The 15956-nt window shown below is 52.1% G+C and overlaps 1 protein-coding gene and 1 pseudogene across 4 annotated transcripts in view; one reads left to right on the forward strand and one right to left on the reverse strand.

Annotated features, from left to right (window-relative positions):
* Positions 1 to 9703: 9703 nt before the first annotated feature.
* LOC109461197 (elongation factor 1-alpha 1) lies at positions 9704 to 11451 on the reverse strand (annotated as a pseudogene). Its single transcript, XR_002139654.2, has one exon. The product of XR_002139654.2 is annotated as an elongation factor 1-alpha 1 (transcript).
* Positions 11452 to 15013: 3562 nt separating this feature from the next.
* Positions 15014 to 15956, forward strand: part of BID (BH3 interacting domain death agonist) — a 44082-nt gene continuing 43139 nt past the window's right edge. Inside the window, exon 1 of one of the 3 annotated variants that reach the window (XM_019757223.2) lies at positions 15014 to 15186. The gene's annotated coding sequence lies outside the window, so the exon portion shown is untranslated. Of the gene's footprint in view, positions 15187 to 15324; positions 15473 to 15956 lie in introns of those variants that run through there. The other 2 variants (XM_074325129.1, XM_074325130.1) reach the window with 2 other exon arrangements.

A 15956-nucleotide genomic window follows, 5' to 3' on the forward strand; every position in this document is an offset into this window, starting at 1 on the left:
AGCCACTACAGAGGGGGCTGAAGACTTCACAGAGAAGCTTTCAAAATCCACAAACCCGTCAAATGTTTCCCAGCTCTCCACTCCCAACAGTATCACAACTTCAGTTCTAGTAGGGCACTTCTTTTTACAGCTCCCATGTCACAATCACTAGTTTGCAGTTTCTTTAGTACCCTGGTGACATGCTTTCCAGCTCTGGTAATGCATGCAGCTCCAGGCAGGTTTTCTTCCTGAGAGGTAAGTTCCCTTGAGGGTAGGGGGAGCAGGCTATGTATTTATCTGAAATGCCCACGGCCGGGTGAGCTCGCACACAAGGCCGACCAACCCAGTGGGCAGCCAGGCTCAGCATTGCGGAGAGCGGGCAGCAGCTGGCACGCCTCCCTGGGGTCAGTCGCTAGCAGTAGGGCTGGCCAACCGTGGTGTGGGTTCTGAACTGCTCAGACGACGCCTTTGGGCCTTCGTCCCCAGGGGCCATCCTCCAGTTGTTTTCGAGCCGGTGATAGACTATTTATGCTTTCCAAAGAGAAGAAAATTCTCCGTGAGGCAGAAAGTGGAGAAAATGTAAAGAAAAAATTTCAAAGGTGGTAACAACTGAGCTACAAAGGGGAATGGGCCATTTTGTGCGCAGTAAAAGTTTTCAAAGAAACAGTGTATTTCTTAAGTGGTTGTACTAGACTTGGCAGTGAGCCAGGATGCATTTCTGCGTCCACCACCTGCCTTTTCCAGGTAGGGCATCTGTGCAAGGCACTGTGTCCAGTGTTGTGTGGGTGTGTACAAGGTTGTTTAAAGAGGACAATTTTTTTTTTTTTAGTTTGTGCTTTTTTCAGTTCTCCATGTTATCCTGGCTCAGCCATCAACTGTCACCACTTGAGAAAATGTCAGAAGCAACCCAGTGTGGTAAGAAGCTTCTCTTCAAAACCAAGTCTCAGTACACCCTCGTGAAGAGAAGAAGCGTGTCCTAGAGAGTCTCCAAGTCAGAGTGACCCTGTGTCCTGGCAGCCTTCCTCGCCGGTGCTGCTCCTGGGCCTACCTGGGCTCTGGCCTTGGACAGCTGGCCTGGGAGCCCAGGGTATGGGGCCTACAGCCTGTAGGCCTAATCATTCAGATGTATCCGTGTCCCCGAGTAAATTCAGTGCATAGGGTCTCAGAGAGCTGATGCCACCCTTCTTCAGACTGGAAACATCCCCGAGATTTGAAGGGAATAATCCTGGCTAACTCTCCTCTCTCTGCTACAAGAAGCCTCCTGGGCTAATTTTCCAAACAGAGGCAGAGTCCAGCTCTGTCCTCCACCCATGGTGTGTTGACCCATCAGGAGTGTAGCTGACTTCATCATGATCCATGGAGCTAATTCCAAAGACACGATGCTTCCCTCTGGAGCAGTAATGAGAGAGAAAAAAAAGGTCAATAGATGGGTGGAGGTGAGCCTTGCCCAGCTTAGAGGTCAGCTGGAGGTCACTGCCTTGGAAGCTGACGCCCAGAGCCTTCTGGCTATATTGCCAGCTATTCCAGAAGAAGAAAAGGACCCAGCTGACCCAGATGTAGACATCTCAGCTAGAAACAACAGCTTGCGTGAATATACTGTGGCCCTAAATTCCTAAAAGAAAAGATGGATTATGACACGTGCCTGCCGGGAAAGAGAGGAGTTTGGTAGTCACCTGTCACCTTTTGTTCCTCAGAGGGCTACTGACTAGCACTGGAAGCAGACAGGATTTGGCTGCAGTTCACAGCAACCCCAGCAGCAGAAACTGGTGCCTGTTAGGTAGGCAGCCAAGAAGGAGCACTGGGGAGCCACAGGAAACGGCCCGTCAGAAGCACATTCCCCTTTCTTTCCAAGAAACAACCATGTCTGATGGTTTCGAAATCCCTCCTGAACTCTGAATCCTCATGGTCCCTTCTTAGTAATCAGAGTGGAAAATGATAAAGAGAGAATGTGCCACTTCATTTCACTTTACAAACTAGCCAAACTGGCCCACGTAAGGAGACCCCTCCTCCTTTGTGTTACCTGATCGGAAGGTCCTCCCCCTAGTGATTCTCAATGAGGAGGGTAAGAAACCATCCTCCTAGGTGGGTTATGTCCCACCAAAGCACTAGCCCGGGGGGTGGCCAGAGCCACACCTTGTCCTCCCGAACCAAGGAGCGTGTTAGACCAGGCGCCCCAGGATCCACGGACACGCTCCAGTGATGCTCCCAGATGGCCTGTAGCATTTTGTGACAGACCCACTCCTTGTGTCCCCTGCCCTGAGGCGTACACAGGGAAGCTGGTCTCCCCCTCTCTGCTTCAGAAGCCACCTGTGACCAGGACAGACAGGGAGGGGAGACAGTGTCCCATGATGCACACACGTGTGTGCACGCACACACACTTCTTTCCCCTGCCCCCAGCATGTCCTTTCTGAACCAGAGTGGACATCTAGTTCAAAGGAGGCTGGATTTCAGCCTTTGGCCCCAGATGGGATCAGCTGTGGTTTGACCCCGGCCTGAGAGCTAAGCAGGGTCCAAGTGGGAGATCTTCCTGCAGCAGTAAATAGCCTGGAGTCTGGAAGGATGCAGCTCTATTGAATGGTCTGCAAAGTGACAGATGGAGCATCCGCCAGCCCAGGGGAAGGGACTTCTGGAGTGCCCTTGAGAGAGGAGCCACCTCCCAATGCTCTCGTGAAGTGAGGACGAGGTTTGGTGTCTGTCCACACGTGAAGGCAGTAGGATGTGAGTAAGGCAAGATCAAGGTCAATGTTCAGACGTGGAGCTTGTCCTGCCTCCTCCCGACTTCAGACGTAGTCAGGCCCATCATTTAACTGGCCAGTGCCTGCCTGCTTCTGTCTCACCTGGGCTGGTAAGCAACCCACAGGATGGGGAAGGCGGTACATTGAAGGGTCTGAGATTCTTTAATCAGGGCCTGTGCTGATGCACCCACAACTTCCATGATGATAACTACCATTCGCCTTGGAGAAGGGTGAGAAACTCGAGGAGGGCTGAGCACAAGGGGCTCCCAGCACCTCCAGGGGCTGGCTCCCCACTGCCCAAGGTCATGCCAGGTCTATCTGGTGAGCCAACGGAGTTGGGGGTTTATTTTTAATTATTTTAAATGTTGGGCTGTTGTCACTCCAATAAGCTTTAGTTTAAAAAAATGTTGGGCTGAACCCTCTGTTTCAGGATCTTAGTTTATTAGATATAGACTGCTACAGACAGGCAGTGTTCAGACATTCAGACAGGCTGGGGCTGGGTGTGTGCCTGCAGCTGCGCAGTGCTGAGCCTGAGTTAGTACTGGGGCCTTACACAGCGTTGGAACAAACCAGTACTCCTGGCTCAAGGGGACGCCCCGTCTTTTCCCTGCTGCCTCATCTGCAACCCAGAGAAGAAGCCAGAGTCTTGACTCCTGAGGGGTGGCAGCCCCAGAGTGTCTTCAAAGGAACCACTTCAGAAAGGCCTCAGCCGCTGCTCCTGGAAGATGTGAGAGCAGCCCCAGGGCTACCAAGTGCTGCTGTGGGAGGAGGTTTGGAAGAAGCATCAAGAAAGGACATGTTGGGCCGGCCCGCCGGCCCGGTGGCTCAGGCGGTTAGAGCTCCATGCTCCTAACTCCGAAGGCTGCCAGTTCGATTCCCACATGGGCCAGTGGGCTCTCAACCACAAGGTTGCCAGTTCAATTCCTCGAGTCCCGCAAGAGATGGTGCGCAGCGCTCCCTGCAACTAAAAATTGAACACGGCACCTTGAGCTGCGCTGCCACTGAGCTCCCAGGTGTCTCAGTTGGTTGGAGCGAGTCCTCTCAACCACAAGGTTGCCGGTTCGACTCCTGCAAGGGATGGTGGGCTGCGCCCCCTGCAACTAGCAATGGCAACTGGACCTGGAGCTGAGCTGCGCCCTCCACAACTAAGACTGAAAGAACAACAACTTGATTTGGAAAAAAGGCCTGGAAGTACACACTGTTCCCCTTCCCCAATAAAATCTTTTTAAAAAAAAAAAATGTTTTCTGTAGAGAGGAATGAACATCCCTTAGTGCCGACTTTGCAGTAGTTTACACATACGTGTAAAGTTCTATGTAGGTGAAGAGCCCTGCTGACCCTGTTCGTGACTCAGACTTTTATAGTCATTCAAGCAAAGAAAGAGGGAACAAGCAGAAAGTACCTTTGTTCAGACGTGGTAGCGCACACTCCACGTACCCTCCAGCCCTTTGCACTCCGCGTGGGGCCAACAACCAAAATAAGGTCAGCCGTTATATTTTTTCTCCTGTGTGGAAGAGGGTCATTTTCCCCTCAGTAAGTAAACTCACACCCTCAGGGGCCTGGGATGTGCCCATAAAACCAAGGGCTGGAGGGAGCCTCCCATCCTTGACAAGCTCCAGCACCAGGACCAGCTGCCCCCACAGCAGGCCTCCAGCAGGGCCGTGTGCCCTCTGCTTCTCCCATCCTTTCCAGGCCATTGTTCCTGCCCTTCACGTCACCGTCTTTGTTGTGGTTGGAAGAGATCCACTGCTATATACCGTGTTTCCCCGAAAATAAGACCTCGCCAGACCATCAGCTCTAATGCATCTTTTGGAGCAAACATAATATAAAACCCGGTCTTATTTTACTATAAGACCCGATAATATAAAATAATATAATAATATAAGACCAGGTCTTATATTAATTGTTGCTCCAAAAGATACATTAGAGCTGATTGTCATGCGGGGCGGCCTGCAGGGTCTCTGCTCCTGCTCCCCACACAAGAATGCAGGATATGGTGAGGCCAAAAAGGAACACCCACGGAGCCATAGGTAGGGGAGTCATACCACTATATTCTCTCTGGCGGCACTATATTCTCACTGGAGGCTGGATCCACACTGTCCGCAAACCGCCATCCTCTTGCTAGCCCCCATTCTTCTCTCTTCTCTCTGCTAGCATAGCCACAGCAGTTATATTAGTGGCCAATGGCTCACTGGTTACAGCTGACGGCCAACTAGCCACAGCTGATGGCCATCCCATCACAGTTGATGGCCATTTACTACCTGAGCCAGCAGCTTTCTATGTGAGGCCGAGAGCCTGGAAACTACTTTCTGGGGCTCTGCCCCCACACTATGGTCCAGTGAGGTCTTATTTTCGGGGAAACACGGCAGTAAGAATTCTCTCCTTCCCTTAACATTACTGCAGGCAGATCTCGGAGACAGTGCAGGTCGGGTTCCAGACCTCTGCAATAAAGTACGATTGCCATAAAGTGAGTGGTAATCCTTTTGCTGGTGGAGGTTCTTGCTTTCAGTTTGAAAAAAAAAAAGCAACACCTGTGAAGCACAATAAAACAAGGTGTGCCTGTAGATATCTTGAAGGAAAAGGGCAAGCAGAGAAATTGTCCTCTTTCCCAGGCTTTTTTTTTTTTTTTTAAGATTTTATTGGGGAAGGGGAACAGGACTTTATTGGGGAACAGTGTGTACTTCCGGGACTTTTCCAAGTCAAGTTGTTGTCCTTTCAATCGTAGTTGTGGAGGGCGCAGCTCAGCTCCAGGTCCAGCTGCCAGTTGTTAGTTGCAGGGGGCGCAGGCCACCATACCATCCCTTGCAGGAGTCGAACCACAGCCTTGTGGTTGAGAGCATGCGTTCCAACCAACTGAGCCATCCGGTCGCTGGGAGCTCAGTGGCAGCTCAGCAGCAGCTCATTGTCTTCATTCTAGCTGTGGAGGGTGCAGCTCGCTGGCCCATGTGGGAATCGAACTGGCAAACCTGTTGCCCAGAGCTCACACTCTAACTAACTGAGCCATCCAGCTGCCCTTTCCCAGGTGTTTTGCCTGGAGAGAGAGGACTTTCTACTCCCGTCAGATTCAGGTGTTGGAGGCAGGACAAGAAGTTAGTACTTAAAGCAAGTGAGGCAACAAAGCACTGCCGGGCTCCCTAGGCCCCGCCTCCAGCCCCATGCTTCCCTCCTCCCTGGAGAGGAGTCATCCAAGGACCCAGGGGATGAACAAAGACACAACCACGCTGGGACAGGCTGTGAGAGCAGGAGATGGGAAAAGCTGCCCACTGCTGCCCAGTGGGCTAGTGACAGAAAGATGCTGACATGCCTCCCTCCAGCCGAGGTGGGGATGGTGCCCCTGGACCTGGCACCTCAGGAGAGCTGTCATTAGACAGAAAAATGTGGCTGGGTCTTCAGGAGCCTAAGCACTGGCCGTGGCTTTGAGAGTTGAGCAGAGTTCAGCCAGCAAAGGGAGCCAGTGTCCCTGGCCTTCACCACCAGCAGTGGTGTCTGCAGCTCCCCTCCAGGCAGTCCTGTGGGTGTGCTTGGTCCTGCAGGATTTGGGTAGGTCCACATTCAAAGCATTTCCCGTCCTTTTCCTCCAAGTCAGCAGGGCCATCTCCCTAGCCCTTTTTCTTTTTCTTTACGCTCCTCTGAAATGATCTGGAGTACTAGTCCCTTCCCCCCTCCCCCAGAACAGTCTTTATGGCATGCCACTTGGCTGTGTGAAATGAACCTTGGCCCAGGAACCTGATCTGGCATCTGGCCCCAGCTTGGCCCCCAGCTGGCTGACCCTTGAAATGGGAAAACACTCTGCCCCATGAAGGAGGTTCTGTGGGTACTGTGCCTGTCCTGTGGCTGCTGAGTCACGCAGTCACCTACTGACCACCAGAGCCACACATGGGCGTTGTCTCTCAGTGTTGAGCCTGAGCCCTGCCCACAAGGGTATACGCCAGTGTCCCGGCAGGCACGGGAGCTGCTCCCGTTCCAGCACTTGGGACTGGAAGCAGCAACAGCTGCTCCAGTCTGGTTTCCAGGAAATTAGGGATGACAGAAGCATTTGTGGGAAAGAGATTGGGTGTGGAAAAATCAAACAGGAATAAAGAGCCAGAAACTTCATGTAAGGTGAGGCAGCAATTCAGCCCAGACACCACCGCTCCTCACCTGCCACAGGCCCGGCTCAGGTGTGCACAAGGCCACTGGAATGAGAGTCGAGGTCCCTCTCCCCAGGGAGCACGAAGTCCCTCACGTAACTCTCCCTCCCCACAGGGCATTCCTCACCTGTACCTTAGTGCACACCTACTTGCCCCCTTTCTCAAGGCCCCTCCCTTGAACAAATCACCATGTGAAACAGCCTGGCGAGTTATGGCCAGGCCACTGCCCCACCCACGCCAGAACCCCCACACCCTCTCCTTGGTGTGGTACTGCTCCAAGAGTCAGCTTCCTCAAGGGCAGCGATGAGAGAACCTCAGGAGAGCACAGACACCCCACAAGCTAGCCAGCCCTGTCTGGCACATGCTGGGGTACCCAGCCCTTTGGCAGAGTCCACTCACCTCCGCCAGGAATTTCTCATCTGCCTCTTCCCTAGGAGCAGAAGGCAGGAGGGGATGTTTCTGGGGTTTTCTAGCCCCTCAGGCCTTGGGAGCCAGCCGTGGGGTCACTCTGCTTTAATTCCCTGGCTGAGGCCTCACTGGCAACTGTTGATTGTTGGCCCTGATAGGAAGGTCCAGGGGGAAAGGCTGCTTAAGATAACGCTGCATCCCCAGACTGGTGGTTTAGGAAGCGCAGGTGCTGGGTCAGAGCCCTCCTCTCACAGCTGTCCCCAGGGCCACAGCTGGCAGGTCTGGAAGAACTCCAGAAAGGCTCCAGCTCTGATCACTCACCAGTGCAGGGCACCTCTAACCGGGGACGATAGTAAACTTTGCCCCACAGGCCCTGGCCCTGGATCTAGCCATCTCTCCCCGCTCTTCCGGCAGCAGTTGTTCTCCTTTCCTCTCTAGACTCTCCTGCCTTCCAAACCCACCTGTCCTTCAAGGTGCAGGGCCTAGATTCTGTGTTGGAGCCTCTTGGAGGTGGGGAGCTGGTCCACCACCCACCCAGGCCGGAACCCTTTCCTTCCTAAGCATCTAGTCTGTGGCTCCTGGCCCCCATACACACATTTCCAGAGACAGGGCAACCTTTGCTCCATACCAGCCACCTTCCCCTACTGCCAAGCACTTTCTGTCAGCCTTCTGTGGGCCTCCCAGACCGATCTCTCTGACTGTGGCACCTGAATCCTACTGTTTGTTTCTGCGCGTCAGCCCAGTGTCCCCCAGACCGTAAGCCACTAGTCCAGCCCTTGTTTTGGATCCCAGGGCAGCGTCCAAGTGGGGCACAGAGGAGGGGCCTGGGTGCTTACTCACCTGGGTCTTGCAGGATCCTGCAGTTTGGGGAATGAGCCACCATGCTCTTCTGCCCTGTATTAGTCTGACTTGGTTTAAAGAGCCATGAAGAGCCCACGTCCCTCCAGCCCGCTCTCCTGCTACACAGCGAACAACTACGGAGAACTGTCTCTGTGGTTCTCAGTGTGTGCGCGCGAGAGCACCTCCCTTCCCCCCCCTGCCCCAAGATGTTCCGCCTTCACCTCCTTCTCACCACCCAGGCCTTGAGCAGGAAATTATTGTCAGTTCCTACCCCTGAGGTGAGGGGATGGTGTGGCCAGGACGGAAGAAGCCTTGACTCCACAGTTTAGGAGTCAGCTGGGTGCATTAGAGCTGTCAGCTTTTGTGAACATTGCAAAGAGGGAAGGAAGTGGCAATTTGGGGGTTTATGGAAACTCTGACCCTGAGACCGGCACATCTGAAGAGGCTCAGTGGGGGTGCTTGTCGGAAGTGTGGGCCCTAGAAGGTAAATTGTCAGCCCATCCACCATCCAGAGCCCCTACCCCACCTGGATTTTTCTCTGGGGGAAGTCAAGGACCTCCTCTTCTGTTGTTTGAGGGGACAAAAATGGCCATCAAAGCAGGAGCGAGACATGACTGACTGTCAACACAAACATAGCAACGTGCCAGGCACCAGGGAGCAATTGTGAACAAGCAGCCACAGCCTGCCCTCTCAGAACTTGGCTGACAAGGCCCAAGGGCACTGGTCCTGCTCCCCACCTTGCCTCCTCAGCCCTTCAGTTTCCCAGGAGCCCCTGAGGTCTGTGGAGACCAAGACAATGCTGGCCACCAATCCCGCTGGGAAATGAGATAAAAACTTCATTATCAAGGTGGGTGGGGTGGAAGCAATCAAGAGGCAAATGGGAAGGGACCATGGAGGCAGCTCAGGAGGTGACAAGCAGAGGAAGGAGATGGGAGGTGTGGGGGCAGAGCCCCAGAAAGTAGTTTACAGGCTCTCGGCCTCACGTGGAGGAGTGCTGGCTCGGGTAGTAGATGGCCGTCAGCTGTGGCTGATTGGCCGTCAGCTGTAGCCATTGAGCCATTAGCCGCTAATATAACTGCTGCGGCTACGGAGGAGAGTGGAGGAGAGTGGAGGAGAGTGGTCGGTGGGTTGCAGACAAAACGGACAGCAGGTCGCACGTCCAGTGAACCCAGCCTCCAGTGAGACCGTAGTGGTATGACTCCCCTACCTATGGCTCCGTGGGTGTTCCTTTTTGGCCTCACCATATCCTGCGTTCTTGTGTGGGGAGCGGGACCAGAGACCCTGCAGGCCTCCCCGCACGACAGGAGGCAAGTACGCAGCCTCTCTCCTCTCCTTTCTTTCTCTTTTTTATGCCCCTTGAGAAACCCCAGCTATTGAGCTCCTAGTCCCTGAGACACCTTCCTACACCCTGACCTCTGACTCCAAGCCAACCACCCTCATGCAGCACAGGACTACCTGGGAGCCTCTGACTGCGGTGTTTGGTACATGACTTTTGTCAAAACTCACAGAACTCCACACTACAAGGTGAATTCGTAATTATATGTATGTAAAAATTATACCTTAATTAAAAATAAAACAATAAATAAACAAACAAACTAGAGAGAATGATGCTCTTTTTTTTTTTTTTTCTCATTAAACTTTGTTTTAATGGGTCTCAAAATTCTGTGACAGATTTTTGGTCAAGTTGTTTCCATTAAAAAGTACTGATTTTAAAAACTAATAACTTAAAAACTGCCACACAAAAAAACAAATGGTCCACAAAACATTCTCCTTTCCTTCTGAAGGTTTTACGATGCATTGTAATCATTAACCAGTCTTGTACTATTACACTTAAATGGCCAATTGAGACAAACAGCTCTGAGACGGTTCTCCCACCACTGATTGAGACTGGGCTGGCAGGTATTGGGGATAATATTCATTTAGCCTTCTGAGCTTTCTGGGCAGACGTGGTGACCTTGCCAGCTCCAGCTGCCTTCTTGTCCACTGCTTTGATGACACCCACAGCAACAGTCGGTCTCCTGTCACGAACAGCAAAACGACCAAGAGGAGGGTCGTCAGAGAAGCTCTCAACACACAGGCATTGCCAGGAACCATGTCAACAATGGCAGCATCACCAGATTTCAAAAACTTGGGGCCATCTTCCAGCTTTCTCCCTGAACAACGATCAATCTCCTTCAGCTCAGCAAATTTGCAAGCAATGTGAGCTGTGTGACAATCAAGCACAGGTGCATATCCGGCACTGATTTGGCCTGGATGGTTCAGGATAATCACCTGAGCAGTGAAGCCAGCTGCCTCCATTGGTGGGTCATTTTTGCTGTCACCAGCCACATTGCCATGACAAACATCTTTGACAGACACATTCTTGACATTGAAGCCCACATTGTCCCCAGGAAAAGCTTCACTCAAAGCTTCATGGTGCATTTCAACAGACTTTACTTCAGTTGTAACATTGACTGGAGCAAAGGTGACCACCATGCTGGGTTTGAGAACACCAGTCTCCACTCGGCCCACAGGGACAGTACCAATACCACAAATTTTGTAGACATCCTGGAGGGGCAGACGCAAAGGCTTGTCAGTTGGACGAGTTGGTGGCAGGATGCAATCCAGAGCTTCAAGCAGTGTGGTTCCACTGGCACTGCCATCTTTATGGTGACTTTCCATCCCTTGAACCAAGGCATGTTAGCACTTGGCTCCAGCCTGTTGTCACCATTCCAACCAGAAATTGGCACAAATGCGACTATGTCAGGGTTGTAGCCAATTTTCTTAATGTAGGTGCTGACTTCCTTAACGATTTCCTCGTATCTCTTCTGGCTGTAAGGCGGCTCAGTGAAATCCATTTTGTTAACACCAACAATTAGTTGTTTCACACCCCGTGTGTAAGCCAGAAGGACATGCTCACGGGTCTGCCCATTTTTGGAGATACCTGCTTCGAATTCACCAACACCAGCAGCAACAATCAGGACAGCACGGTCAGCCTGGGATGTGCCTGTAATCGTGTTTTTGATAAAGTCTCTGTGTCCTGGGGCATCGATGATGGTCACGTAATACTTGCTGGTCTCGAATTTCCACAGGGAGATATCAATGGTGATCCCACGCTCACGTTCAGCTTTCAGTTTACCCAAGACCCAGGCATACTTGAAGGAGCCCTTTCCCATCTCAGCAGCCTCCTTCTCAAATTTTTCGATGGTTCTTTTGTCGATCCCACCACATTTGTAGATCAGATGACCAGTAGTGGTAGACTTGCCGGAATCTACGTGTCCAATGACAACGATGTTGATGTGTGTCTTTTCCTTTCCCATTTTGGGTTAGATTCAGCGGTGGTTTTCACTACACCTGTGTTCTGGCGGCAAACCCGTTGCGAAAAAGGAATGATGCTCTTAATAATGAAAAGAAGACACAAAACCCAGTGAGATTTTGACTGGAAGCATGTAGCTGGCTGAGGGGTCTCAGGAGGTCCTGTTGGCTTTCCCATCCCCAACCCAGCCTGAACTTTGATTAAGGCTCAAAGAGCAGATCTCCAGCTGAGGACATGGTAACTATGTAAGCTGGTCTTATTTATGCTTTAGAGTGAAAAACATTTTCTTCTTTTTTGCAGTGGATCAGATAGATCATGCTCCCAATTCTTAGCACGGTATCATCCTCAGTCCCCTCTCTTGTGTTGTTTTTCATTTATTCTCTTTTTTTCGCTTTCCCAGTCCCTTCACCTCCTTCTCGGAAGCAACCATCTATGTGTATTATATATCATTTGTTTGTATAAAGTCTTGTAAAAAAAGTACCCTGTGGTTTTGTGCTTATGATGCAGATTTCGTGCTGTATCCTCCCTTGTGCACATCCTCCACATTTCACCCATCTGCTCTCCCAGATATGAAACCCCAGATGCCTCCAACTTGCTGCCATGACAAGTAACACTCAACTGAACATCCTCAAACATGGTCCCCAGGAGCCTAAATGAGCATCTTGTTTTGGGGACTTGCTGTCCTGGGTGGGGGGCAGGATGTGGGAACTGACCAAGTGCTCCAGGACGCCCTCCCCTGGTGGCCCTTCTCACCCCCGCACAGCCTGCTGCTCCCCTTTCCCTCCGACCTCACCACCACTTGGCATGGTCTGGGTCCTAATTTTTGCCAGTCTAATAGCTATAAAATGATCTTAGTGCCGCTTTGGTTTTTGCAGGTCCATGATAAGCAAGGCATTTGAGCACCCTTGTTCAGGATCAGATTGAAGTGTCAGTTTGCAGCCTTCAGTAAGCAGGTTCGGAAACAGGAGAGCCAGAAGTGTTTTGAGAGGAGGTAATGTTTGTAACAGATAAAAGAGGAAGAAGAGGAGTGGAGAGGTAACGCCTGCAGGTCCCAATGCAGGCCTAAGGCCTGTAAAAGGAAAGAGCAGAGGGAGTGGAACTGCGCAGCCCATGGAGAGATCTGATAGGTCACAGCCCTGCCAATGGAGCACTCCAGAGCGAAGAATGTCTCTTGGAGGAGAAAAGGACAGAAGCCAGTGCTCCCACCATGTACTGTCACTGCCTGGCCTTTGGTGTTTAGAGGGGAGAGCGGGTGTGTTGACTGGAGAAGCCTGGGCAGGCCGCCCACGGAGGTCCGGGTAGTTGGGAGGCCTCTGGCACAGTGGTTAAGAACTCAGCCTTTGCAGTTTGCTTTCTCAGCTGTTCCTTACTAGCTGAGTGGCTCCGGACATGATACCTGATTTGTCTGAGGCTCAGTTTTCTCAGTAAAATGGGGATAATAAAGCTTCTGAACACAGGGCTGGCAGAGTTTGTACCCTAATTATTGCCTATTAAATGGAAAGAAGGGGAACACAAGTGCCCCAGGCACTTGTTTTAGAAACCAATGCAAGAGCACGAATAAAACACTGCCCTCCTCATGGACATTTCTTTCCAGGGAGGGGAGAGAGTCCGCACAAACAAATAATTACAGAATGTTTCAGGTTGTGACGTGTGCTGTGGAGGAAAAGGAGTGGCCTGGAAAGAACCAGGCACATGGTGGGAGCTGAGCTTAGGGGGTGCACATCGCATAGGGCTTTGTCAGCTAGTGAAGGGCCTTGGGAAAACACACAGCATTTTAAAGAGCAGAATGACACCGTCTGAAAGGAGAATGAATATAAGGAGTCAAGGTCAAAGCGAGGGGACCTGTTGGGAGGCTACTGCAACAATGGAGGGAGGTGGTGTGCAGGGGGTGAGCCAGGAGCTGTGGAGCAGCTGGGACACAGGTGCTTCACTGGTGGGAGTGTAAAACAGTGCAGCCACTTGGGCAAACTGGCAGTTTGAATCAAGTTAAACATTCCCAAGCCCATGACCCAGCAGTTCCACTCCACAAAAAGCTGTGTGGGAGAACCTGCAAGGCAGCAAGGAGTGGTAAGGAGATATGCGGGACAGAGCAGTGCTGCCCACAGCCACACCACCTTTCCTTCACAGCACGGCTGTGCTTGTGATGGTGACCCTGAGTCATGAAAACAGTGAGATGACATTCAGAGTCCTGTGTAAGAAGGCAGAGAAGGCTGTCATCCATCATTCAAAGCTGAGCAATCAGAAGTGGTGAGAGAGGGCTGAGTGGTATGGAGGTCAGAAGGATTATTAGTTCTATGCACTGGTGAGAAGTTAAGTTTCTGACTAATGTGCAGTGAGAGCCTGGGAACAGCTTCCTCTTGGGAGCGTGATCTGGCCTGGCTGGTCCACATGCAGTACTAGAAAGGCATTTATGGTTCTAGGAATGTACTTACAGGACTGGGGTGTGGGTGCCAGCAGTGACCTATAACTCGTGTGGGTCTCTGCTGCCCAGACGGAGTGTGCGTTCTGGGTGATCACACAGCTCTCCTGCCCCTCCAACTCCTCTCACTCTTCCTTTGCAGGACACAGTTCTCTGATTTCAGGTATCCTAATGAGTGTTGTCCCCTTCACACCAGCAGACGTGGGAGGAAACACGTTTATTGGAATGAACCTGCTCCTGCTCAAAATTTCTAGATTGTTCCCTTTGGCACCTCCTTCAGAGGCAGTTTAAACTGCACATAAAACCCAGAAATTTTATTTAAAGTGTGGGATAATGGTGGGCTCTGTTGAAGTGGAAATTGGTACCCTCCATCCTTTCTTTGCAGAAGTGTGAAATTAACCTCTCTCCCCCTTCACCCCCCCCCCGCCCCTTTTGCTTTGGCTGCCAGATGCTTGAGACATTTATTTATTTCAAAATATTTAAATTTATGTAAACATATTATTTGCTACGTATACTTTAATCACTTGACTATATAACTCTGATCAAGAAATCAACTTGAGGGGGCAACCAGTTAGCTCAGTTGGTTAGAACATGGTGCTTTTAACAAGGTTGCTGGTTCCATCCCCACATGGGCCAGTGAGCTGTGCCCTCCACAACTAGATTGAAACAACTACTTGACTTGAAGTTGTCACTTAAAATTAAAAATAGTTAAAAAAATCAACTTGAAATATAGATAACACTGCCTAAATTTAACAAACTATTCCATTATGTGATTTTTATTATAATAGTTTTTAGTCATTAGTGCCACAGTCATTTAAGAAAAACTGGAAAATACGAAAAAGTAGAAAGTAGAAAATCACTAATTTTTATTAATTTAATGTAACCACGTGATGATTTTTGGTTATATTTCCTGCCGATCTTTTTCTTATTTTTTTAAAGTTCAGTTTCTATTCCTATGTTCAGGTGTAGCAACCTCCTTAGTCGTACTGTGTTTCCCCCGAAAATAAGACCTAGCCGGACAATCAGCTCTAACGCATCTTTTGGAGCAAAAATTAATATAAAACTAGGCCGGACCACGCATTAGAGCTGATTGTCCGGCTAGGTCTTATTTTCAGGGAAACACTTTACTTGCTTCCTCATCCTTTGCAGAAACTCTCCTTCCTGTTTCTGTTTCTCTTTTGTTGGTGTAACTCGTGTTTCTCCTTTGGCGGGAGCCACACGTAGCATGGAGATATGCGGGCACCAGGCCTGGTTAGGGGCGTCATTACTTGTACAGTGAGGACTGGGAATTGCCATTGTGAGGCTTCTACAAAACCCGCCCGCGAAGAGTCTGAAAGCAGTTCCAAGCGGGAAACACTGGGAATCGTCTGTGTATCGCTGGAGTAAGTGGTCAACCGCCCCAGATTGGCCCCTTGACAGGGACCGCGATCTAACGCTGTGCTGTGCATGGAGCCAAGGTCGCCGCTCCCCTGCCAGGCGAGGCCGGTGCCTCCCTCCGCCCGCGCCCCAGCTTCGCAGCCCCTCAGCCCGCGGCGCGCGGAAGGCGGGGCGCGGTGGGCGGGGCCGCGGCCGAGAGGAAGTCCGCGCGCCGCGCCCGGGCCTCTGCCGTCTCCTCCGGCTCCCGCGCTCGCCGCCCGCCGCGCGCGACCTCCCGGCGGCTGGTTGTGGGTGAGTAGCAGCGCGGCCCCGCTCGGCTCCCGCGCCCTCCTGGAGCTTGGTGCCCGCCGCCGCCCCAGCCCTCCCGGTGGGGTCCCGGCCGCCGGCGCCGGGAGTGGGAGCGGAGGACGCGCGGGCTCCCGGCGCTGCATCGGCGTGGGGGCCGCCCGGTGCGGTCGGCACCCCGCTGTCCCCGCGGCCCAGACGCCGCCGGAGGGCTTCTCGCTCGTTGTCGCCCGGTGCGCGCGGGCCCGGGGCGGGGGAGCGGGGGATCCGCGTGGCTCTGTGGCTCACTCCCTTTGCCGGGAGGCCCTGGCCTTGGGGTGGCGTGGGGGGGCGGCGGGAGAGGCTTCGCGGTCTCCGCCCACGTGAGCCGCGGGTTGGCGGGAGGCTCTGGGGCCTCAGCTGGTGATGCGGGGAGGAGGGGGGAGGAGCACTTCGACGTCCTCGCCCGCGGGGTCAGTTAGACCGGAGGCCGCCGGATCCCACCCCAGAG

The sequence above is a fragment of the Rhinolophus sinicus genome, linkage group LG02 (genome assembly GCF_036562045.2).
Source record: "Rhinolophus sinicus isolate RSC01 linkage group LG02, ASM3656204v1, whole genome shotgun sequence".
Taxonomy (NCBI): Eukaryota; Metazoa; Chordata; class Mammalia; order Chiroptera; family Rhinolophidae; genus Rhinolophus; species Rhinolophus sinicus.